This window comes from Bubalus kerabau, chromosome 1 (assembly GCF_029407905.1).
Source record: "Bubalus kerabau isolate K-KA32 ecotype Philippines breed swamp buffalo chromosome 1, PCC_UOA_SB_1v2, whole genome shotgun sequence".
NCBI lineage: Eukaryota > Metazoa > Chordata > Mammalia > Artiodactyla > Bovidae > Bubalus > Bubalus kerabau.
The window spans coordinates 257,612,759-257,638,352 of record NC_073624.1 but is presented as its reverse complement, the minus strand read 5'-3'; the positions used below and the strand labels follow the sequence as shown (position 1 = coordinate 257,638,352).

Sequence of the window (25,594 nt, the reverse complement as noted above, 5' to 3'; positions counted from 1 at the left end):
CCTAGTAATCAGATTTTCAACGAGTGGTCCCACATTAGCAGCATCTGGGAACTTGAATTTGCTAGAATTATAAATTATCAACCCTAAGTAGACTACTGAATCAGAAACTCTGGGGTGAGAGCCCAACAGTCTGTGTTTTAACTGGTATGTGGAAAGATTCTGATCTATGTCAAAATTTGATAATCACTGTGCTAATTCAAAAGATTCTGCAGAGCTCAGAATCCAGGGGCAGCTGAAGGTCAGTGAATCAGAGAATAGGAATGAGTATGTGACCAAACTAAGGGAGAAACAGAAGTAGTCATTAAAGTCAAAGTATAAAGGGAGGGACTTAAGAATGCCAGAGTGGTGAGCAGGGAGGCCTAAGTGAGAAAACAAGCAGTTAAGATGGTCTCTGGAAAAAACCAGGGAGAGTCATTGTAGCCTGTGTTAGTTTCCTGGGGCTGCCGTAACAAAGCACCTAACTGGGTGGCTTAAAGAACAGAAATTTGTTCTCCTATTTTGGAGGCTAGATGTCATAAATCAAGATATCAGCAAGGCCAGGCTCCCTCTGAGGTTCTAGGTAGAATCCTTCCTTGCTTTTTCCAGCTGCTGGTGGATATCCATCCTTGGCATGCCTTGACTTGTAGATGCTGCACCCCAGTCTTTGCCTCTATTATCACATGGCTGCCTTCCTATGTGTCTCTCCCTCTGTGTCTCTTCTTTTAGGGATACAAGGCATATTGTATTACAGCCCACCTTAATGATCTCATCTTAACTAATTACATCAACAACATCCTTATTTCCAAATAAGGTCACATTCTGAAGTACTGGGGATACAGACATCAAGATGATTGCGTCCCTAGGTACTGTGGATTAGGACTTCAACATATTTGGGGGGCAGAGTGAGAGACAGAAATTAACCCCTAACATATCACATTGGGCTCTTCTATATGACGGTGCATAGTTTGGGTTTTCTTAGACATAGATCCTGAAACAGAGATTTGTTTCTAAATAGTTTATTTAGTAGGTGATCCCGGAAAGCACTCGAGGGAAGTGGAAGGGTGGCACAAAACAGGAAAGATATTCAGTGAAGGGTGTGGGCAGCCAGAACTCAATCCACTAGAGAAGCTGGAGAACGCGCAGAGCTCACTAATCTGAGACAGGGCTCAGGTGTTTGCTCTGCTTTGGAGGAGGGCTACTCAGTAAAGTCATTAGTCCTTGGGCATTCCCAGTCTGTTAACAGCCATGGAGGAACAGGCCTCACTGCTCAGGAAAGCCCTGAGGTGGAGAGATGCTGGCAGCAGTAAGTCAAGTCAATGTGCACAGAAATGGTTGAGACCGAGGGCAGAGTACCACAGGCATCCCTGGGAGGGCTGGGCTTTAAGGGGGAAGAAGGAAATAAAGAAATGCACACCCTCCATACAGATCAGTAAATGAATCATGTCAAGAGGTCTATACAATATGAAATAGCCAATTTGATTGTTTAAATTTCTCTCTTGGTTGAATTGATTTATTTTAGTCTAAAGTTGCCTGGCCTGTGAATAGTTTAAAAAAAAATTCTTACATTACCTGATTTTAATTGTTGTAAAATTACTAATAAGGATATTTGGAGTTTTCAAGGGACTTCATTTTTCTAAGTTTGTGAGAATTTGAAAAATAAAAAGACATTCTGACAGCTCCCTAGTACCACAGAAGGACACACCCAGACAGAGAGAATTTAAATAACCTGCCCATGGTCACTTAATATAATGCAGAAAGAACTGGAAAGAGCATTTCCTGTCTTGGCCTCCTCCCAATCTTTAGCTGTCCAGCTGTGTCTCACTTACTGGAAGATTAACGTAAACCAAATTGCTATGTTGGTATATGCTGCTCTTTCTTAAAACACATGGTGGAATTCTTAGCATTAAGGTTTATTTTTAAGGTGATACCCTGCCTTTTCACATGGGTAGAACTTAATGCCACCTGTATCTTATTTTTTAAAAAAAGGAAACAGGCTCAGAGAGTTTTCTTGCTTACAATCATACAGCAAGTTTTTTTTTTATATAATCAGAATTACAATCCAAGCTTGTTTTCCTCTGATTTGTATTCTTTTTACACAAACACAACTATTTTCTGGTTATTTAAGAGATATGCATATAGTGTGATCTCACCATCTAGATTGCTACTATAAAATACATTTTACTAGAGAAAAGGACTTCCCGGGTGGTCCCGTGTAAGACTCTGTGCTCCCAATGCAGGGGGCCTGTGTTCAATGTGGGAACTAAATCCCACATGCCACAACTAAGACCTGGTGCAGTCAAATAAATAAATTAAAATTGTAAACAATACTCTCAAAGTGAAAATCACTTTATAAAAACTTAAAAAATATATATATATATATATATATTTTTTACTGGAGACAGAGGCACTCTAACATGATTTGACCTGCTCATATTTAAACTGTGTGCCAAGAAAGTTGGCAAAGTCAGAAAGAATGATTTTTCCCCTTTACATACTGTGTTTTGTAATATGAAGATTTTGCATACAGAGTGATATTCCTTTATGTATGTAATATAGTAATATAAAATCCAGTGTGGTTAAACCACTATAATTTTGGGTGATAACCTAATTGAAGTAACATGCAAAGAAGTTTCACCAACAAAGAATTGTTTTTAACACTAGACTAGGTGAGTAGTCCTGGAAGAGTCAAAGGAGAGAAGAGAATCTAGTTATTACTTTCTCAACACAGTATTTAATGGGTAATCATGCTTTATAGGCTCATAATTTATAATTGTCTCAAAAAAATCATGAAAATTAGATTTATGACAAAATTTTAGCAAAGTTATGAAATAGATGTGAATTTCGTATTTTCTTTTGACAAAAACTGGATCTAGGAGGATTTTGTATGAATTATTCTTTGGATTCTTATTGACATGGTTTCAAATCCTATCTCCTACTTAGTTATAGCATGGACATTTTATTACTCAAACTGTTTTGTCATCTGTATTTTCAAACTTTTATCCCCATCTACTAATGTAATGCCTTACACACATTGTGTCAAGTCTTCTAAATAAAACTATTTTAAATGATTATGGTTAAGATAAACGACAGTCTGATATATTAAGTGTGTGTATGTATGTGTGTTTGTGCACACGCCCGTGCGCTCAGTCCTGTCTGACTCTGTGGCCGCAGGGACTGTAGCCCGCCAGGCTTCTCTGTCCATGGGATTCCCCAGGCGAGAATACTGGAGAGGGTTGCCACGCCCTCCTCCAGGGGATCTTCCTGACCCAGGAATTGAAACTGCATCCCCTGTGTCTCCCACATTGTAGGCAGGTTCTTTACCTGCTGAGCCATCCGGGAGGCCCTGATATATGAAGTAGACAGTCAGTAAAAAATATTTTTATTCCCAGTCATGGTATGTGCTCTTTGTGCTATATCATGACATGTGTTGAAAGAGGTATAGAAAGACAGAGACTTTGGAGTTGGACAGACTGGGATTTATCAATACCAAATATGGTCTTTATCAACCTTATGACTATTGATATGTTACTTAATCTCTCACTACTTCAGTTGTTTCTTCTCTAAGACAAAAAACAGAAACAACCATCCTTCAGTGTTGAGAATCAAATGAATTTATGAATATATGTGGTTCTTCAACCTTAGTTTTTTCATCTTTAAAATAGGAACCCTATTCATTACTTATCTTAAAATGTTATGAAGTCCAACTTAATGTGTTTCTAAGTAAATTTTAAAAAAATCTGCTGAGTGTTACACAAGTGTTAATTTTTGTCATTAAAATGTCATTAAAATTACTAAATATGATATTAATATCATTAAAATAGTGAAAATTAAAAGATAATTTAAAATATTATAATTTATTTCTGATGAATAGTAATTTATCATAGAAGTTATTTACTTAACTCCCAAACTTAATCAAATCATGAAGTTGTTGAATATTATAAATCATGACCCAGTTTTTTCTTTTTTTTGGCTGTGCCCCATGGCTTGTGGGATCTCAGTCCCCCAATCAGGGATTGAACCTGGGCCCTCAGCAGTGAGAGTGTGGAGTCCTAATCACCATACCACCAGAGAATTCCCATGACCCAGTATTTAAAAAAATTTATTTGTGAATATTTAAGTTTCTAGCAAACCAAAACCTATCTGCTAATGATTATTAATATTACAATTTTATTTTCATTTTTAAAACGATTTGTTATAAAGCTTCCTTTAATCACTCAGCCCTGCTGCTGCTGCTAAGTCACTTCAGTCGTGTCCAACTCTGTGCGACCCCATAGATGGCAGCCCACCAGGCTCCCCCATCCCTGGGACTCTCCAGGCAAGAACACTGGAGTGGGTTGCCATTTCCTTCTCCAATGCCTGAAAGTGAAAAGTGAAAGTGAAGTCGCTCAGTCGTGTCCAACTCTTATTGACCCCATGGACTGCAGCCTACTAGGCTCCTCCATCCATAGGATTTTCCAGGCAAGAGTACTGGAGTGGGCTGCCATTGCCTTCTCCACACTCAGCCCTACTCTCTGTTAAATATGTAATTTAATCAGTAAAATTCCAATACATGACTTTTTAGGGGTTTGCAGCTTTTTTGAAATCATGATAGTATAAAATGTTTTCCTGTAATTAAAATGAACAAATTAGAAATATTGATGAATTCCTGTGGCTGAAGCCCCACAGGTAATCTCTGAATTGCAGGATCTGCCCTGATAAAGCTTATGTACCAAGTAAGGTAGAAGGCAGACAAGACTGATGATGTCACTGAAACATTTGTGGAGAAACTGGTACCTGAGTGAGATACTGGAGGCAAAGAGGATGGGAAAGGAGAGAGTGGTAGCCTGTGTAAAAAAGAGAGCTGGGATGACCAGGCATTTTCAGACACTCAGGCATTGGTCATGAGAAGAAATAGGAAATCAGTTGCTTGTGGGAGTCATTATTTCCCAGGCTTAGGAGGGAGTGAACAGACATGGAGAGTTTTTAGCAAAAGAGATGCCAACTAAAAAGTAAAGTTCTGGGGGATTAGCTCATCAATGAAGTCAAGCTAAAAAGAGTAGAGAGAAACAAAAACTTCTTGGAAGAGTATCGACAGTTTGGGTATGACTTGAGTCTAATGACAGGCATGGATAAAAGGTTAGGAAGTGAGTTATTACAAAAAATTAAAAACATATTGTACTTGTCAGCTGATCCAAATGGAAAGGGAAGGAGTTTGGGATTTCTTTTTGGGGGTGGAGGGAGGGACTTGTGGATGATATGGTCCACTCAGGTATAGAAACATTGTGTTTCATCTGATGGGGCATCCAATTAGAATATTCTTGTAGCAGAGGAGGGCTAGAGTCTTGAAAGTGGGCTAGTTCTGTGAAGAAGAAAATGTGGTCATGTATAACTAACTCTGGTCCCAGGTCCAGAGCTCAGGGAAGTAGACCTGTGTGCCATGAATTTTCTTGCTATTGTGAAAGAAAGAAAGTGAAAGTGTTAGTTGCTCAGTCATGTCAGAATCTTTGTGACCCTATGGACTGTGGCCCGCCAGGCACTTCTGTCCATGGAGTTCTCCAGTCAAGAATCCTGGAGTGGATTCTCATGCCCTTCTCCAGGGGAACTTCCCAACCCAGAGATCGAACCTGGGTCACCTGCATTGGAAGCAGATTCTTTACTGTCTGAGCCACCAGGGAAGCTGTACTGTAGTCCTACTGTATCAAAGGATTTTCTCTAAGAGGTACTTTGTTCAGATTACAGGTAAACTTTCTAGTTCTGAAAGTCGTTTCAACCTTCACACTGTCAACCAACATACTTATATTCTGTTGAACACCAAGAAAAGCTGTAGGTTTTCACATTTATTGTAATAGAATATTCTTTGCAAAGCTTTAGCTATGGCCACTTAAATGTCAACATTGTTAACAATACTGTCTCTAAATTAGGTACCTACAGGACAGCTCTTCTAGTGGAGAGGTCTTGCGTGTTATAGTTTTCCTATATTTGAATATATTAGTAATAAGAGGTAGATTCCAAAGTACAGGTTCTTCTAGTCCACTCTCCTAATCATCTGGGTTTAAAGTCAGTTTTGTACTTAAAAACTTTATGATTGGTTAGGAAAATCACCCCAAAAGTGAATACATCCAAAGAGAACTTTAGGGTTTTAGGCATTTAAAATATCTTTCATTCACCTTGGAATTAATTTTAATAAGAACACAGTTTGAGATAATTCTAAAACTGAAACATTCAATTTTTCAGTTTGTCAGTTTAGCAAGGTATTGGGATTTCTCCTTCCCTGCTAAAGACGGAGCTCTGGGTTTGTGGCTTTTTTCTGATATAATCCTGTTGTGTCTCTTTGCCCACTTTAGAAAGTCATGTGTGAAGATTTCAGGGCCATGTGCTTATATGATGGAAAGTAATTGAGAATATGGTCTCCTTTCTCCCTTCCGCTTTACACAAGTCACATCTCATGCTCCCAAAGTCATCTCCATTAGTCTTCCTGGCTTACTCTTAGTACCTTCTCCAGGTAGATTCTTGAGTTACTGAGAAAGGTACTTCCTATCAGTTGGGGTGTTCCCTTTACAGACGTCCAAAAACCAATCAGAGAGTAGGCACAGATCTAACTATTGAATTTCTTAAAAATAAAAGTAAAAAAATTCTACCTTTCTTTGTCATCAAGCTAGAAAGGGCCAAGAAAAATTTGTGTTCTCAAAGTCACAAGATCCTCTAAAATTATGATTTTTTTAAAAAAATTATATACCTCCTTCAATAGCAGGTAGTTTACATTTATAGATCCTAGTATTATTGTTATTTGAATACTAGTATCATAATACACATGTTTGCATCTAAAACCTAATACAATTTTAGTTGTTCAGGCATTAGTCAGAATAGGATTTCTCACCAGTGCTCACACGAGTTAAGTAAAAATAATCAGTGGTTGCTGATTTTCTTCCTTTTATATACTTGGACACACTTCATTTTATTTTTAAACATTTTTATTAGAATATTGTTGCCCTACAATGTTTTGTTAGTTTCTGCTGCACAGCAAAGTGAATCAGTCATACCTATACATATACATATACCCACTGTCTTTTAGATTTCCTTCCTCATTTAGGTCAGCACAGATCATTGAGTAGGGTTCCCTGTGTTATGCAGTAGGTTCTCATCAGTTATCTATTTTATACATCATACTGTATACATTTGGATACAATTTACATAATTGAAATAGAATCTCTAGTTGTTTACAATATGCATAAAACAAAAAATTACCTATTATCTCTACTATCTGCATATCTATTTCTATATATCTGTATATACATATCGGAGAAGGCAATGGCAAACTACTCCAGTATTCTTGCCTGGAAGATCCCATGGGCGAAGGAGCCTGGTAGGCTGCAGTCCATGGGGTCGTGAGGTCAGACATGACTGAGCGACTTCCTTTCACTTTTCACTTTCATGCATTGGAGAAGGAAATGGCAACCCACTCTAGTGTTCTTGCCTGGAGAATCCCAGGGACGGGGGAGCCTGGTGGGCTGCCGTCTATGGGGTCGCACAGAGTCGGACACGACTGAAGCAACTTAGCAGCAGCAGCAGCAGCAGCATATATACATATACATCATATCTATATATACATATATATCAGTCTGTATCCATATCTATATATTGTATGTGTGTGACTGTACATGTCCACACATATCACATTTTTTCATGTCTTAAAGTTAGGTCTATTTTTACCCGAGTTATACATGCACACAAATTGCATCTATCAGCACTGAATTTATTCTTCTAGCCTTCCCAGTATTCAGGCAGCAACATATTTTGAAGATTGAATAATTATGGTTTTCTTAATATGAAAACTGAAAATTCAACTGGAGTTCAAAGCTGGAGTTACATCTAGAGTCTTCACTGATGCCTCTTTTTTAGTTATGGTAAAATGTAAATTGTGAAATAACGACTGAATATTTCATTCTGTCCTATTTCACATGGCCTCCAGACTGTGTGCCAAGTTGGCAGAAGAATGTTGATAACTAAATGCCAAGAACTAGCCAATAGCTTGGCCACTTGCTAATGTAAAGCATCTGCTCAGTTGCAAATTTCTCCTTCCTAGAGGTAAATGTGGACCAGCAGGCTGGCCAGGAGTAAGTCCTGCAGGAGCCAAGTGACCCAGGCCACAGGAAGACTCTTCCTACTAAGGGGCCTCACTTTCCCAGTAGATATGCTTTGGAGCTCATCCAAAAATCAGTCCAGTTGAGCAATATTGACCTAAACAATTATTTTTGGCAATAATATTTATAAGAAGTTTTCAATCTGAAAATGACATCTAAAGTAGATACTTGCGTTCTCCTCCTTCTCAAGCATCCTCACTACTAGTTTCTTCAACAAGGAAGAAACTGGAACTGCTCAGTGTATCACTGTATATTAGGGCAGCCAGCCTCCAAAAGCAGTTGATAAACTCAGTCTCAAATTAAATCGATAGGACGGTTATCCTTAAGTACTTTTTTCGCTCAAGATTTCACCTGTGTGAGATCAGTCTTCATGACTGAAGTCCTTTCCTTTCACTTTCACTGGAGAAGCTCTGCAGGAATTTTGACTAACCCTAAAAGGTTTACAAGTTTTCAGCGCAAGGCTACAGGATGTCTCCTCCTCCAGCACCTCTAGTAATCATTGTTATTTTGAAGCCATTGTAAATCGACCACAGCATCCCTTATTCAGGAAAGCTCTCCTGGCTTGTGTCACTTCACCCCCATTGTTCTCTCTGGCAGGTAAGACTAATCCTACAGCTTTTTAACTTCAAACCTAAGGGAGGAAAGCGGCATCACCAAGACACATGTGAATATGATTCATGTAACTCAAAACAATGTGTTGCCACAGAAGTAATACAGTCATGAATGCTACCCCCAATTCCTGGGCTTCCCTTCTATTTAGAATGACTTCTATTTTCACACGCTAACCCTTGGTTCCAAAATGCAGCCTGGGACTGGCTCTCTGACAACATCGTGGAGAAGCTGTAATTATTGTTTAGTTAGGTGCCTGCTCCATTAAACCTGCATGAGTCACTTTTGTTCTCTTCTTTTTTTTTTTTTTTTTTGCCACAAGGCTCCTGTCCCTTTAGATTCCTTGTCTCTGTGCAAAGGGTGAAGTCTCTCTAGGCTGTTCCCACAGTGTCCTCAGTCCAATAGGTTACAAAGGTACTAACACACTAAATAGAAGTGGTACCCTTGGGAAAATCCATCTCTTCTGAGTTTGTTCCTGTCCCAGTGAATGAGGACCTCTTTGAGGTTACAAATATGTTTAGCAACATCTCCATACAAATGATTACAGGTTGTTTCATTCAGACTCCAAGGAGAAAGCGCTCCTATCTTGGACATGTGTGAGGTGATGAATACACTCTTTTGGAACAAGGAAGCTTTATTTAAAGGACGCTTTTATTCTGCTGAGTACCCTAATGAGCTATCCAGGGTGGCGCATCAATGTGGGAGCAGGCGGAGAAGGCCCATTACCCTCTTTTCATTAGTCCTGCTCTCCTTTGTAGCTCTGCTTGTTGTTGACTCACAGGACTCCTCATTCCTGTGACTGCACAGAAGAAAAACCATGACTTTCATTCTGTGGCCCAAACCACCAAAACTATCAGCTTTTATGTATGGCACACAGGTTAGAGGAAACCTGATCTCTTGCCTCTCTGCCTATGACAGAGTCTCTCCTGGTAGGGGTTTTGCTCCTTCAAAGATGGATGCAGAAAATACCAGTCTGAGAGCTTGAGGGATATGCTTGTTTGTTAGGTTTGCCATGTTTAACGATCCTCAAACCACTGGTGAATGAATTCAGATACAGTCAGGTTGGATCTATAAAAAGTGAATAATTAAGATCCTTATCCAGATAACCTGGGCCCAGTGCATATTTCAAGAGTCACTTTTCAAAGCTTGCATTATTCAGATAATGCCTCAATTTTTCATTGTCTGTAATATTTGTAGATTTGCCCTTAATGGCAATGTTTTCTTATCCTGATAGTCTTGGACTTAAATTCACACTGCAGTTCAGTTAAGACAAAATTTTTAATTACACGTCTACAAATTCATCATATTTTAGTAACATAAGACCTGTGGAGATTTTATTTCTCCACTTTCAGAGAAAGGTGAAATAAGTTTCTTGCTTAAAATATATAGATATTTAAGGCCAGATGTAAGATTTTCCACATGATTTATGTTGACCGTTGCCCTGAGTGTCCATTTTCCTTTGTATGTGTAATAACCTAAACGATACACTGGCACGATACTCAGAAACTCCGCTATATCTACAGATTACCAAGAAATAGACATTTGCACCACATGAGTATAGATAATTTATTTTTGTAGAGTGCCATTTGTGCCAAAATATGAAACACCTCATGGTTGATTTGATTACAAGGAGAAGAAGTAAGCGTGTCACACTGTTTCATTCAGCTGGTAGCCACAGACAGATGTAGGCAGTTCAACGTGGAGAGCATCCTCAGCTTTGGAATATGATTTTACTCAGTGAACTCAGAGGCTCAGTGACTTTTTATGGCACTTAGCCATGCTGTCATTTCTTTGCTCGCCCTATATAATAGGGCTCGTCTATATAATACTTTTCCTTTTAAATGACAGACTGAAAACTCTTGGCAGAGAATACAAATGAATTGGAGAAGATGTGTACAGGCAAACTCAAAACCTCAAAACACCATTCTCATACTTCTTAAAAAAGAAAGCTGTTAATTCTTACTTCCAAATTAGTTAGCCAGTGTGAATTACAGGGTGTTTTATAACATACACTTCCAACCTGTACTTTTTGTTGTTGCTGTTGTTTTCTTTAATACATTTTATTGTTTAAAAATTTATTTATTTTTAATTGGAGGATAATTGCTCTGTGATAACCTCAAGGGGTGGGATTGGGGAGGGAGGTGTAGAAGAGAGGCTCAAGAGGGAGGGGCCTTATGTATACCTGTGGCTGGCTCACGTGGATGTATGGCAAAAACCAACACAACCTGCACCTTTGAGGCAAAACACAAAAGCCTTGTTTCCTCCTGACCATCAGTAGCCCCTTGGCGTTTTGGTATTTCATTCTACTTGTTTTTTGTATTGAGGCCTCCATTAGAATGAAACCCTGGTGAATGAGGGTAGGCTGCCACTCCCTGAGCCCAGGTCAGTTTGCCTGGAGTTGGTATACAGGAGTGTTTTATGAAAGACCTGATATCACATACAGCTGACACATTCTGTGGTAGTCCCCAGTAACTATGTGTCCACTGTAATTCAAACCTCTGTCCTTAAAAAGGCAGCTCCCAAAGTAAATGAAAATGGTGTTTGAGGGCGAAGTGACAGGAGCTACTGAAATAGGCAACAAAAGAAACCCCAAGTCCCTGTTGTATATTCCTGTGTTTGTGACCATTGTGCCATTTACTCTAAAACCAAGAATTAAAAGGGAGAAAATAGAAGATTCAGAGCTCTGAGTGAGGCCTGGTTGTATTTAGAACGATGAAGAGAGACAAGATGGGAGAAGAAAAGAAAGGATGGGTAAAAACTTTTCCAGTTAGTCTTTATAATTAGTTAAGAAACATTTAATAACACAATCCGAGAAATGCAGCATGTGTGGCATATATCACATTTTAAATTAATTCTTGAAATAGTTACTGGTGTCCTACTTTATTTCAATTTTGATAAATTAGCTTACAGTCACTTTTTGATGGGTGTCCCATAAAGTAAAAATTAGTCTCTCATCTGCCATTAACTACTCTTCTTGTAGCAAACTAATGTTATTAATAACATATATAAAGGGGAAGATTTAAAATAGATATTAAAAGTTTATCCTATTAATTTATAGGTTTAACGATGGCATTAGAGGGGAAGGAAGGGGGAACAAGTTTTATTAGCTTCTGTGTATGGCCCTATAGAAGAAAAACCCCTTGATTGTCCATGTTTGACATAAAATCAGTCACTTGCCTGCATTATTCTTCATTGATATGATATAACAGTCATCTCTGGTATTTTGGAATTTGGAGAAAAGGCCTGGATTTATAGGACTGCCTTTAAAAGGCTAGTTTTTGTACTAGAATTGTGTAAAAACATAGTCTGCTGATTACACTATTAGGGAGCTGCAGCCTCACTGGCCTAATGTCATAGTTACCTCTGGAATCCTTAATGTCTCAAGGCAGACTTTGACGTGATGAAGGGCTGTGCTTCTGGAAATTCTCTAATGTGATTTTGTCTGGATCCGTGTATGTGCACACATGTATTTAAGTTTGAGCAATTAGGAAAAAAAAGACTTTTGTGCAACCCAGTTTTAAAATCTGTGATCTTTAAGCCTACCAGTGAATCCAGCTACTTTTCTGTGTGTTTGTTTTTTAATTTTATGTGCTTTCCCACCTAAAGATACAACCAAATCAAACATAAGTAACAATAGAAGACCCAGTATAGACTAAATAGTGATCATACATAAAGTTCAGACAAATGATCTAGGCACAATTAAGTGAATTTAAGAAGTAGCTGGAAGAATCATCAGCTTTATTTCTTAAGTTTTCTGATTTTTGGAAATGTATTACAACTCAAGAGGGTGTAAGCTCATTTTCGTTAAATTGGTGGAAAAGAAATCAGAAATGTTTCTTTTGATTTGCAACTCTGTCATCAATGCATGCCTGTTCGTGAGTACATTCTTTTTAAAATATTTCTTTAAGGACCATTATTTATCTTCACCACCCCTACCCCCCAAACACACGCTCAAATCCCCACCTCTGCATTAATTGTTCATTCTAACAATACATATATGTTTTAATCATACATATTTAACCTACTCAGCCTTTTTTAAAAGGACATATTTATGCATCAGAAAACCAAATAATTCCACTTTGTTCTGAGAGAACAACTTACATTTCATTCAAGTGTCTCTTTTTAGGTGATATTCTTAGCAGGGATTTTATTTACTAAATGACATTTCTGCTAACCTGGAAAGGAAGATATCCATTCTTCAAATACTGTCATTACCCAGCTTTAAAAAGACTTGATTGTACCATATTAGGAAAACAGTGTCAGATTTTCCATCAAACTTTCTCAGACTGTAATAACTGAGCATAAAAATGAACTTCCAGTGATGAAATGACTACAAAGCAAATTAATGCAATCAAGTCTTTAGTAACAACTCTGTCCATATCTGTTAAATATTTTCAAACTATTCTAAAAAAACACACCCAGAAGGCAAACTAACAGTGAATAGAAACAAAATGGTCAGCAGCGTGTGTCGCATGTTATTTGAATGGAAAGTAATTTATCGCGTCTGAAATAAAAGCTGTTTATTCTTGTGTTTCACTGTCTGTAACAATCTTTACCATTTATCTGTGAAAAAGTGAGAAACTGTACCGTTATTAGCATATGAATACTTGACACATCAAATTGGCTGTACAATAACAGAAGGACATTTGCTATTGGCGTATGCACACAGACAAAGCAGCCATTTTGAAAAAAATGAAATGGGGTGGGTGGTTTAACCCTTTGCTTATCTTTTAGGTTTCCCACTCCTGATTTTGACCGGAACAGTTTAGCAGTTAGCATCAGAATATTTTTATAACAAAAAAAGTAATCAGGGGCCATTATGCTTATGATAATTATATTGATACATTCACTCTACTAGAAAAATAGAAGCAGAATGACAATAAAGGAGTTTGTGTGTGTGTGTATGTGTGTGTGTGTGTGCGTGCGTGTGCATGCATGCACAGGATGGGGGAAGGGAGTGGAGTCTGGCAGTGAGTAGACGGTACAGAAATGAAACAATGCCCACGTACAGTTTTATTTCATGGCAACAACATAGTGGGCCTTGGGTCAGATGTGTGAAACTATTTCTCAAAGAAGCTGCATACATAATTGAGGCCCTCGAAGGGTTCCCAGTTGAAGTTGCCAGGCTACATTCATTTCAAAAGCAGAGCCATTTGTTATCAAATTTAAATTAACTCTCTGCACACTGAACTTGAATTTTAGAGCCCTGCTTACTTACAGTTCTTGAAATAGTAGAGAAAGGAGAAAACCTGCATCTGGAGAATGGAAATAAGATAGTCCCCACAAGGAACTGCAGTGATTCCTGCCTAGGTCTGCAGTGTAGCAGTAATTTACAGATTAAACTGAGAAAGATCTATTTGGAGTGACTAGAAACAAACCTGAATCTTCCCCTGTGATTTTTGTAGATCCAGACTTAATGCAAAATCATTTTATTTGTACATCTATATTTCAACTACACTTTATCTTCATCAAGCATTCTAGCTCCATCCCCTCCCCCAGTTAATTACTCTTTGCTGTGAAATTTAGAGTAAGACAATTTATAAACTTGTACAATAGTTGTACTATATTAATCTAACATGTCAGTACCAGTATTTTTGCTGTCTTGGAATACGAATTCCCCCCCCCCAATCTGCATTGCTTTATCCTCTATTTTAAACCAGATTTATGAAACTCACTAGATCATTTTTTGGTAACTGCCAATTGTTGATCCATCCATTCATTCAAAATGGAATATGTAAAATGTCTTGTGTTAGGACCTTTCTACAACCACACAGAGGAGAAACTTTCCTCCAAAAGAGTGGTGTGCGTGTTTTTTCATAGGATGCATGCAGACATAACTGCACACAGTTCTCTGTGTCTGGCAGAAGTATTTAAAATTGAAGCTATCTTGATTATCAGAATTTTTTCATCACATATAAGTTGGAAAAGTTAATTGAAGGACAGACTTTTATTCTTAAGTTTGATCCACAGAGCTAAATAGTCCATTCTGAGTAATCTATGTATTTTTATTCTCTTTTGAAAAACAAATCCAAAGGTTTTAATCACCATTCCTTTATCCTTATAAGATATTGATTTGCTATAATCAGGTGAACCTGTTTTCATTCTTGTAATGAAATTTTAACATTTTAGTCTGAAACACATGTAAACTTTGCTTTTAAGGAACTAAAAAGCAAGCAAACAAAATCAAAGCAAAGCCAAGCAAAAAAAAAAACCCCACAAATATGAAATATTATTAATGGCTGTGATATTAAGTATAATGTTCCAAATATCTGCTGAAAGACCCCAAAGAACATGAAGAACATTTGTTGTTCTCTATAAATAACTAGTACTTGTGAAGTACGATTATAGGCATAGAAAACAGGAACTAATAATTCTAATGGCAATTTCTGTTAATGATATAAGAATAATTGATATGCAGTGTGAAAGTAGAGAAGAAAAAGAGTTATGCAACTTTAAATTCCTCTAAAATTGCTGAATGAATACATAGAAGCAGCCATTAGTCTAACTTTCTTTTCTTTTGCTAGGATATATTATATTAAAACCACAAACCATTTGCTTATTTAAAACCCTCTGCAGCTAACAATACTGTAAAGTTAGTATGTCTCCTAAGTGCTCTTTGAGAATCTTGTTTACTTACTGGTGGAAGTGATGTCCCATATTGTGAACCCATGACAACAGTGCAGCATGGTGGCGAGTGCTAGATCTTCCTTCCTTCCTCCCTCCCTTCCTTTTCTTTTTTTTTTCCGGCAACTGCAATATGAGATTAAAAGTAAGACACTAAATCTTATTAAATAGCAAAAGCTTTTTAAAAGATGATACATAAACTTGATGGGAATTTGTGTGCTTGAGGTGACGCATTCCTGCTGTTCCACAGCTTTACCCCAGTTTAATCCATTGCCTGTGAAGAGTCTAAATGGTAGTAAAACTAGAATGGGTAAAGCACTGTCAATTCTCTTAAATTTTTTTTCATCACAGAAGTAATGTGGTTTGGCTATGGAAGACTGAATAATTAGCAATATTAATTTTACATCTAGTATTTACATTAGAATTTTGTCTTTTGGAGTCCTTCAAATTATTTTTCATATGTAAAATTATTTTTAAAAACTGTTAACTGCTCTAGGGAATTATCAACATACTTGCTTATTAATATCTAGACACTATTTACTACCAACAGTTTGCCCCATTGATATGTTGTATTTTTGTCAGAATATCTTAATTAATGTGCAGAATAGAAACTTTCAAAAAAAGTATACATTTTCCTTTTTCAGCCTTGTTTTTGCTGGCTAAAAGGATATTTTTATTATTCTGTGGAATTACTTTAAAATTTAGAGTTATTTCAGTGAATCTAAATACCATGTTTGCAACCTTTTTATCCTCCCCTTTGATGGTTAGAATTACTTATTTGGTCCAGCAAGGTTATTTTGCATTTGAGGTTTTCTGTCTTGGAATTTATCAAAATATGACAAACATAACTTTTTATAAGTCCAAAATTAAAATTTAAACTCAAGTGGTTATTAATGTTTTTTCTATTTGATAATTTGATCACATATCATAGAAAAAAATCAGAGATGACTAGATATCAAAATATCTCAAGTGTTAGGGTTCATCTATATGACACCTTTGCTATTTTGACATTCTATAATTTTGGAAATTACCTAGTAGCAGTAAAAACACTATAATATGACCAGAAATTTTCTTATTAAATACAGTCACTGAAAAAGGAAGAGATTAAGTTTTAAGAGGAAAATGAATGAAGAAAATGAAAAGTAATTCTCATTTCCTTTCCCTTTCTCTCTTCCTCTCTCTCACCCTCTCCCCATCTTTGACTTCTTTCTCAATCTGTTTCCTGCTTGTTTTCCTTCTCCGAGTCTCTCAAGCTAAGCCAATCAGCTCCCATGCATCGTGCTCTGGATAAACTGTGGGACACATATGGCAGGGAACTGGTTTGGTAAACATATGTCTTCTTGGGCATTGGACGTCTTGCCAGGAATGAGATATTCCATTTTGGGGAATGAGGGTGGGAAATGCTTAACCACCTACAGATGTTTTGCAGCAAAAGCTAAAGAATTGCAGTCAAAGAGCTGCAAAATGTGTAATTTGGAATTTTTCCAGGCTGCTTTTTTTAATAAGAAAAAAGTTAACAGCTTTCCTATTCATCTCTTTTGAGAAAATTTACAGTCGTTTCCCAGTTCTGCCCCATTCTGAAGTAAGGACAAAAGACTGAAACCGAAGCTGTCCATCTGCTCCATAGCAGTAATGTTATAATGGGTGCTGTCCATTTTTATGCTATTGCTCATGTGTGCCCAGGGGACTGGAACTATTTAATTCACTGATTTCACAGCTCTGTTGTGTGTCACAAAAGGTTAAAAAAAATCCAACACACTTTTTAGCACCCTGTTTACAAGGACTCCCTGTAAATCTAACTGAAGTAACAGATTCCCACCCTGCCCCCCACACTAGCCCCCTATTTTACCTCCTGATTTGGTGCATTTGGATAACAGGTAATAGATGGAACTCACACCACTCACTTGGCCTTTACCAGAAATGGAAATCTCAAATCTGCTGTGAATGTTGCTTTCCAAAGCTCATAAATTCCAGGAGTAGATTTGAAAAGAAAATATGTTTGCCTTTAAGAACTCAGGATTAAACAACTCTGTTTCCCCAGAAGTCCAAGAATGAATGCTCTAGGTTAGCAGAGAGTTTATGAAAACCTGCCGAGCAAGACTATGCCTTGTCTATGCCTCTTAGCTGGGCAAGAGGCTGAGCAGTCCCACACGCAGCTGGTGTGAGCTGGTGTTTTGCCAAGACTGTAATGAATCCTCTGTTCTTGGGGGCATCTTCCTCGGGAGACAGAGGTGGCCAGCAATACCCACTTGGGTCCCTTCTGTGGTCTTCTCAGAGCAGTGATGTGTCGTGTTGAAGCTGGCACTATGCTTACCACCAAGAAAGAGAAGGTGGACCTAAAGTCAAGGATGTTTCTCTCTCTTCCCACCAAAAAAGAGCCTCCACGAGAATGCCTCCAAGTACTATATCCTTCCAGCAGCCCACATGCCATAGTATGTTTCTCTTGTATTTTGGGTAGTTAAAATATTAGCCATAGATGACGTGCTGTGCTGTGCTGTGCTTAGTCACTCGGTCGTGTCCTACTCTTTGTGACTCCACTGACTGTAACCCACCAGGCTCCTCTCTCCATGAGGCTTCTCCGGAGAATCCTCGGGACTCTCCAGAATACTGGAGGGGGCAGCCTTTCCCTCCTCCAGGAGATCTTCCGAACCCAGAAATCAAACCCAGGTCTCCTGCACTGCAGGTGGATTCTTTACCCTCTGAGCCACCAGGGAGGCCCAGATAATGTGCTGTCTTTGTACAATTGTCACTTTCATTTTCATTACATTAACCCAACTCACATCCAACTATGGTGGCTGTGAAGATACCTATATATTCCCTTGAAAACTAGTTCCTGAGTGAACAAGTGTAAAGGGCAGTGGGGTTCTCCTCATACGCCACTGTAAGAAATATAATTTTTAAAAAGCTGTATTTCTTCATTTCTTTTTTCAGTCACAATAGCAAATATTTATGTTGGGTTCATAAGTTACATGAAACCGTTGGATGCTGCAGGTACCTGAAAAATTTCAATCAGAAATGCTCTCGAACCTTAGAAAAATTCCATAAAGTAGTGTGTTAACACTTCTCACACTCAATGTGTTCATTCATTTATTCATTCATTTATATAGTCATCCAAACTTTTCTTGAGAATCTACTGTATACTTGTGTGTTGTGTGTTAGTCACTCAGTCATGCCCGACTCTTTGCATGGACTATAGCCCACCAAGCTCCTCTGTCCATGGGATTCTCCAGGCAAGAATACTGGAGGTTGCCATGCCCTCCTCCAGGGGATCTTCCTGACCCAGGGATTGAACCCTGGTGTCCTGCACTGCAGGTAGATTCTTTACTGCTGAGCCACCAGGGAAGCCCATACCATATGCTTCAGTTTGGTTCAGTTCAGTCGCTCAGTCGTGTCTGACTCTTTGCGACCCCATGAATCGCAGTGCGCCAGGCCTCCCTGTCCATCACCAACTCCCGGAGTTCACTCAGACTCACATCCATCGAGTCAGTGATGCCATCCAGCCAGTGATGCCATCCAGCCATCTCATCCTCTGTCGTCCCCTTTTCCTCCTGCCCCCAATCCCTCCCAGCATCAGAGTCTTTTCCAATGAGTCAACTCTTCACATCAGGTGGCCAAAGTACTGGAGTTTCAGCTTTAGCATCATTCCTTCCAAAGAAATCCCAGGGCTGATCTCCTTCAGAATGGACTGGTTGGATCTCCTTGCACTCCAAGGGACTCTCAAGAGTCTTCTCCAACACCACAGTTCAAAAGCATCAATTCTTCGGTGCTCAGCCTTCTTCACAGTCCAACTCTCACATCCATACATGACCACAGGAAAAACCATAGCCTTGACTAGACGGACCTTTGTTGGCCAAGTAATGTCTCTGCTTTTTAATATGCTATCTAGGTTGCTTAGCCTACTATATTTTTCTGCTTTGAGCCATCTTAAGTATCTTCATGTCCCAGGAAGGCCTGTTCCACTCTATTAGATCTGAGAAATCCTTTGTTTCATTCAAACTTTCATTCTGTAATTTTTGGAACCTTTGTTTCCTCCAAACTTCTTTTCCCCAAACAAAGCAATGCCAAAATACTTGGTATCCCAGTACTGAAAGATGAAGTTTGGCAAGCATCAGTATAATATGGAGAAAAGAGTGGCAGTTAGGACTATTTCTTTTCACTTTTTTTTCTTTTTTAAACTTTTTATTTTGTATTGGGGTAACATACCAAACCCCTCTTTAAAATGCAGAAGTATATGAAATTTTTAGAACTTGAGGTTTGGGCAATGAATGAAAAACAAAATGGTCTAGCCAATATGTCTGGATACAGGCCAGGCTAATAGTATATTCCAGTCTTTTATTTTTAAATTTGAAAGTTTGTTTTTACTCTATAAGAGGTAATTTTACAATGAAATATGGCTTTGTGAATAGCTACTTTTTCTGGACCACACAAGTTTTTTGGCACTCAGGATAAATGATAGTTTGAGCTTTCAATTCAACTTACAGTACTATGCTGAAAGGAAATTAAAATATGTATTTAATAGAACAAGATGGTAACGATGTTCTACAGATCTGTGTCATTTATGAAGAAGAGGGATCCAACTAGAGAAGTTTATGAATCTCCAAAGAATCCATAAATGAAGATCTCATCTTAGAACTATGGATATAATCTTTCTGATACTTTACTGAAAGTGAAACACATTCACCAGTTCTCTAAAGGCAAAATTTCTCTTCACCCCAAATAAATCTTCCTTATAGGCCATTTAAATAGAATTAAGCTGGTTTGTAATGTTTCCAGAATAAACTCATTAACGTTAGTCTATTAGGAAATGATATTAAAGCATTTAATTGCCTGTGCATATTAAATATACTTAAAATTTATGAAAATAAATATCTTGAAATTGAATAGATATTCTGCAAAAACAGAAAAGTGAATGTGGACTTAATACAAATCCATCAGGTGGTGTAGACATACAGTACTACAATATGTAATGTGTACCTGTAGGAAGTATATGGAAATTCTAGGATAGAGAATCTAGACAAAACAAAGGCAAAAATCTGTTTTTAGTAGCATGTGTGGAATTAATAGATTATAAATGGCAATTTAATTTTTTTAGACAATATCATTGGATGAAATATTGTATCCATGATAATGATGAGAAATTTACTGCAATAGGCATGGTGTTTTGTTGGCCTAGGCATTCACCCCCAAGAGAAAATGCATATTTGAACGTGTGTCTTTACACTTTCAGAATAACATGTTTCAAACTTGCCTGACTGACAGCTGCCAATTATCAAAAGTTTCTGTGAAATGAAGAACCAGTTAACAATTTAACACTAATTAGGAGCATAAACAAAACTAACGAAGTCCCAAAGTCCTGGAACCTAGCCTTGCCTTTTGTTTTCTCAAAAGCTTCTGTAAGGATTTTTATGTTTTAGATTTTATGGCTAGACAATACTAAGAAGGAAAACTTGAAACTATTTTGGAAGTCAGGTAAGCGTTTTTATACAAACCTTGCCTTTATTCTCACACAATATCTATGCAAGACTGTCTAATACATTTGCTGGAACGGAACAAAATTGCTGGAATGAAATGGGTCCAATTCAGAAAAATGAATCCAGGCTTAACTTTGTAAGGTAATTTTTTTTCAAAACAGGGTTCCTCAGGACAGTTTGGGTGGGAACACGAGTGATTAGTTAAATTCTAATTTTCTGTGTGTTCTGTACTAGGGGGAAAGAATTGAAAAAAAGAAACCATGAAAAATATATACATACTTGGGGAGACTTTGGATTACATATACAAATAGGTAATTTTTTTCCAGAAAAACATTAAACCACAGAGACATAAAACTTCAAAGATGTGGTTTTAAAAACAGCCATTGTACTTTCTCTCTTCAGTTATTTTAAAAAGCGAGACAAACTTCATGAAGTAGGATGAGCTAGTTTCTGTCATTCTAACATCTAGTCTATTTCAGAAGGCAGAAGTTTCTGTTAAGTAAGAGGTGCTGGGTCTAGTGTTCTTTGATTTACAAACTGCTGGATTGGTTTTGTCCTTCTTTAACCCCATTTTTCCTGTATTTCATTTCCCTGAGGAGAACACCTGTGTTCGCTTGATGCTGCTTGAATAGAACCACTGCCAAGGTTCCGTCATGGGATGGGCATGACGATTTTACTCCCTGTCTGTGATTCAGCCACAGGCCTGCCTGAGATGGCATGTCCTTTACAGAAATTGTGCCTTGTCCATTTCTGATTTCACAGTAACTCATATGGCCCATGGAACACAGTGGATGCTCAGTAAATGTTTTCTGAATAAATCAAGTCGTTTAACAGAGCTTATAGTAGACTTCACTTAAACCTGGGCAAGAGATTTCAAGGGCTAATGCTGTACATTAGAAATTTCTGTGATGGTGGAAAGACTGTATATCTGCCGTGTGACTAATACGGTCATCACTAGCCACAGGTGGCTACTGAACATTTGAAATGTAACTAGTGCAACTCAAGAACTGAATGGTTAATTTCACCAAACTTTTATTAATTCAAAATGTAAATAGCCACAAGCGGCTAGTGGCTAGATAGCTTTAAAGGTCCTGCTCTACATGTCCGTCAGCCATGCCCCTCCCCCGGCCAGATGACATGTCCTTCAGGGCCCGTGCTCTCCCTTAGAGAACCTGCTTTGGATGCCCATAGCACCAGAGTTTCCCACCCAAACAGTCTGTGCTCATTTCCAGGCATGTGTGGCCTCTTCCCAGCAGGGCAACCCCTGTTGCTGGTGGACACATCCTGTACCAGAGGAATTTCCGGAGGGGGGCAGTTTGCTGCAAGGGTGGCGGGGTGGAAGAGTGTGGCCAAGGGCTTAGACAAGCAGCTGGACTGTCCGACCATATGTACATGGCTCCTTGCAGTGCAGGAGGCTGGGACTGGAAGCTAGGGGTGGAGTGGGAAACTCCCCTAAGCTACCATGTTCCAGCATCTATATTTAGCAGTTTAGTGATTTTATTACAAAATACATGCAAGAAATAAACTCTTAGTACATCATATGCATGCGTGCATGCTAAATTGCTTCAGTCATGTCTGACTCTTTGTGACCCTATGAACTGTAGCCCACAAGGCTCCTCTGTCCAGGGGATTCTCCAGGCAAGAATACTGGAGTGGGTTGCTGTGCCTTTCTCCAGGGAATCTTTCCAATACAGGGATTGAACCCACGTCTCTTAAGTCTCCTGCATTGGCAGGTGGGTTCTTTACCACTGGGGCCTTCTGGGAAGCCCACATCATATGCAGTATGATCCAATGAGTTCATCTGTTCAGGGCCCCAAATATTTACCAAGCACTTACTGTGTTCCAGGTACTTATTCTAAGCACAAGAGATATAGCAGCGAACAAAACAGAGTCTTTGGCTTTCATGGGGCTTATATTCTCTTATCTTGAGCAAGATAAAAAGCAAATAAGCTACATAAATGCAGATGCACGTGTGTGTAAGAAAAAATAAGGCATCCTGCAAGGACAGAGAGTGACAGAAGTGTTCTTTCAAATAGGTTGTGTGGAGAACACCTTTCTGAAGAAATCGCTTTTGAAGAAAGACCTAAAAGAAAGCAAGAAGCAATGGAATATCTGGGGAAAGGGTTTCTCAGCTAGGGAATAGCAGATGCAAAGGCCCTGAGATGGGGACATCCCTGCCCTGTTCCAGAGAGAGCAAGGTCAGTCTCCTTGGAGTGCAGTGAAGCTGAAAGGAGGTGGCTCGAGTTCAGATCATGCTGGACTATATAGGCTAAACTAGGAACTCAAGATTTACTCTGAGTTTCACGGGAAGGCATTCCATCAAAGCTGTGATATTTGCATTTTAGAAAGAATCACTATGGCTGCTTTTGGGAGAATAGGTGGCGGGGTGCAAGGGTGGAGGCAGGAAGACAGTTCCAGAGGCTCTTGCAATACTTCAGGTGGCAAAGGCAGGGACTTTGATAATACTCTCCATGTTGTCTCAGTGGGAAGACACAAATTTAAAATGACACAATGAGCTTCTTTCAATCCTGGCAGTTTCGCTCTGCAGCTGCATGGGTGACCTCATTTGGAAATAATGTCTACAGTCTAAATTTGAGATCTTCGTGATTGTGAGTCCAGGATTGAAAGGACCTTCTACTTACCCCCCTGAAGACACTAGAACTGGCCATGTTAGCCTCATAGAAGCAATTGTACCTCTATTGACACACCCTGACTTGTAGATACCCATGGAGCCCAGACTACAGCCCATGGGGTTGCAAAGAGTCAGACACGATTGAGCAACTGAGCATGCTCGGAGCCTAGGCTCACTGTATCACAACAGTCCATGGTTCTGCTCGCAGCACTGCTGTTTCCATGCAAAGGCCCTATGGATTCTTCTTGGTGTGACATGAATCTCTTCATTTAGACATGAATACAAAACCACTCTTTAGAACTTTTCAAGCCTGCCTGTCCCATCGCTTCTTCCTCTGCTAAGGCTTTTGGGTCAAGGAGAAGGAGTGGTCGGTCACACTGTGGAGGAGGGGATGGATTAAACTATCCATGTTTTCCCATTACAAAGTCAGTCTCCTCCAAATAGCCAGCTTGAAGTAGCTTCTATAGCGAGGAGCAGAAAGACTTTCCCTCCGTCTTTTCAAAATCGCCTATAAAAGACAAGTAAAAACCTTAAAAAAAAAATGGGAAAGAGTAGTTTTGTACATACATTTCTATGCCTTTTCTAAAGGTTTTGTTATATTAATTTTTTGTATTTTTTGAGTCACTCACTGTGATGTGAAATTTTTTTTCCTTCTCACTTTCCTCCAAGGACATAATATTATTGCAGGCTTTCTACTAAAAGATAAAATTCCTGCCACAAGTAGCGCGAAGTCACGGAGAGATCATATTCCAGATTGAATAGTTTCTGAACAAAGAGGATGCTTTTTAAAGATTCTACTAAATGTGACTTTTCAAGGGCCAGTGTAGGCAGTCTAGACGCTAAAATTACTTAGTCCATCTGCAAATGGGAGGGGCCATGGCTCTCTGAGAAGACCTCTAGCTATACATAGGGCGGTGGGCTGACAGTATGAAAGAGCTTAATGAGGGTCAACCTTCAGAAACACTAGTTCACTTTCCTGTCCTATCACCTTGATTCTCAGTGACTTTCACATGTGAAATATTATGTGGAAACATTTTTAAATGTTGTATTTATCTTGTGGTTTCAGTGTTTCAAAGTCCTCTCACATTTATTGCAGTAAAACATATATGAAAGCATCTTGTAAATTGCAAAGCACTATGCAAATGGAAGTTGTTAGAATTGTTACTGCCTCATTTTTTTTTTTTTTTCATAAAATCTTAGGAAAGGCAGGTGTTAATACAACCTTCATCATATAAAAAAGAAATTGGGACAAGATCAGAAAATGTTAACTCTGTGTCCTTTTAGTGAATGATTTGGGGATTACAGAGAGCCAGTTAAACATTCTTTGTATCAACTTTCTTCTAACTATAAAACAGGTTTGATGGTAAATCTGTTTATGAATAGAAGAAGGATGCTGTGAAGCCACAAGGGAAGTGACATAATCCAATTTGCATTTGCAAAGACACAGAGAATACATTACAGAAGAAAAAAGCTGGAGGCAGAAGAACCAGTTAGTAGGCGGTTGCAGTAGGTCAAGAGAGAGAAAATGCTGAGGCTTGGTGAGGTTGGCATACATTGGGATGCAGAGAAGTGGAGGCATTGAAAAGACATTTTGAAGTTCGTGTTTGCAGTTCTTGTGATGGATAAGGAGAGGGGAGTTAAAGGAGAGGTATCTGGACGTAATTGGATTGTTGGTGGTGCCCTGTCCTAAGATATAAAACAGAGGAGGAGGTAAAGTTTAGGGAAAGAAGATAATAAGTTATAGTTTGGACATGTTGGGTTTGGGGGGCATGTGATAGAAGTTCAGTAAGTAGTTGGCTCTGAGAGTCTGGCATAGAGGATAACAGATCTTAGCTGAAAATCTAAGTTTGGAAATCAGCATATTGATGGTAAGTGAAGATTACACTACCAAATTGTGTGGAACAGAAGAAGGTGTCTTGCAAACCAGCTTAAATAATTCACAAAAGCTTTTTGTGTGTATCTATGTTCATTTTTCTAGAGAGTGAGAGCATAGTTTTGTTTTGTTTTTTTCAGATTCTCAAAGGCGTCAGTGCCTCCAAAAGAAAAAAACAAGAAAACCAACATTGAGAACTCCCAGTATAAAGTGACCAGAGAGGAGCGCCTAGGGCCAAATGCTGAAAAACACACATTTAAAAAAATAAATTTATTAATTTGTTTCT

General features: G+C 38.6%; 2 long non-coding RNA genes across 2 annotated transcripts in view; one reads left to right on the top strand and one right to left on the bottom strand.

The window, feature by feature from the left end:
- Positions 1-1,669, bottom strand: part of LOC129639005 (uncharacterized) — a 5,573-nt gene extending 3,904 nt beyond the window's left edge. Inside the window, exon 1 of the long non-coding RNA XR_008708128.1 lies at positions 1,549-1,669. This is a non-coding gene — a long non-coding RNA (uncharacterized LOC129639005). The remainder of the gene's footprint in view (positions 1-1,548) is intronic.
- On the top strand, positions 270-25,594 carry LOC129639000 (uncharacterized). The gene is made up of 3 exons (XR_008708127.1): positions 270-1,282; positions 22,840-23,001; positions 25,449-25,594. It is a non-coding gene; the product is annotated as an uncharacterized LOC129639000 (long non-coding RNA).